General features: G+C 27.3%; 1 protein-coding gene across 1 annotated transcript in view; it reads left to right on the top strand.

Annotated features, from left to right (window-relative positions):
* LOC108689926 (tyrosine-protein phosphatase 99A) overlaps positions 1-1,317 on the top strand; it is an 80,845-nt gene that overhangs the window by 45,276 nt on the left and 34,252 nt on the right. The window lies entirely within an intron of this gene.

Here is a 1,317-nt window from a genome sequence, read left to right on the forward strand (position 1 = left end):
GATAACATATTGGACATATGGATAACTATACAGATAATTTAATTATTATAAATACTTGTATGATTTATTACATTTGTATATTATAAAAATATTAATTTATTGACATATTAATAACATATTATGTTGTATACATGTTATAAACAATAAATACTTATTGGTGGAAATTGCAATGGTGATACTGATTTCTCAGTAAATCGAAAACAAACCGTTCTGATTAAGTTATGCATGAAAAAATAATGTATTATATTAATAACGTTAAACATTAATCAATAGCGATCTAATTAAAAATAATCTTAAATAATGTGTAAAATCCTATATATAAAATCCTATATAATGAAAAAGCCTTATCAGCTTGAGCTAAATCTTAAATAACATTTCGTACCTTTAAATACAATCTTTAATTAAACCGGAGTAATAATGTAACAAATTTAATTGCCAAACAATATAATAATGTTACAAATAAGCATCTTAAAAGCTGTAGATAATTTCATACTAAAAAGCATCTTGAAGAGCTGTAGATAATAATTTATTGCGTAAAATATTATCACACACACACACACACACACACACACACACACACACACACACAGAGCGCTGCGCGCGCTCTGTGGTCGAATTAAGACATCCATCACGAAATATAAGAAGGTTTGAATCTTGGCAGAAGTGATATTTTCATAATAAATTACAGTTTTTAAGGTGCTTATTAGTATCAAATTATTTACAACTTTTTAGGATGCTTATTATCAATAATATCATTAAATTGCTTGGCAGAATAATTTATGATATTGTTACAGCAGTTAAGATATTAGGGAGTTTCTGCAATAACGTGAATTCAGATATGATGAACGCTAAAGTCATGTTATCCTTTACTTAATTCATTGTTAAGAAGAAGATAATCTGACCTTAGCGATTCATTATATCTAAATAAATGATATTGCAAAAACTCTCTATTGTATCTAAAGACTGATTAGAAGATTAATCTTATTAATTTAATGAAACAAATGTACCATGTTCTTTAACAAAATATTTTATTAAATGGGTGATGTCACTTAAATTAACAAGATTTTAAATTAGACTGCTAAGTTAATACTGCTAATACAACAATATATCGATTTCTTTTCGTGTGTTTTAATATTTTATGTTGCCCATTGTCAATCTTGGAAGAATTTATAAAAGACAGTTATAATACGCTGTATAAAATTTATCTCTAAATGCAATCATTGCCAACGCGAAGCATTTTCACGTTTCTTTCTCTTTTCTTCCATCTCTCTCTCTCTCTCTCTCTCTCTCTCTCTCTCTCTCTCTCTCTCTCTCTCT

The sequence above is a fragment of the Atta colombica genome, unplaced genomic scaffold (assembly GCF_001594045.1).
Source record: "Atta colombica isolate Treedump-2 unplaced genomic scaffold, Acol1.0 scaffold281, whole genome shotgun sequence".
NCBI lineage: Eukaryota > Metazoa > Arthropoda > Insecta > Hymenoptera > Formicidae > Atta > Atta colombica.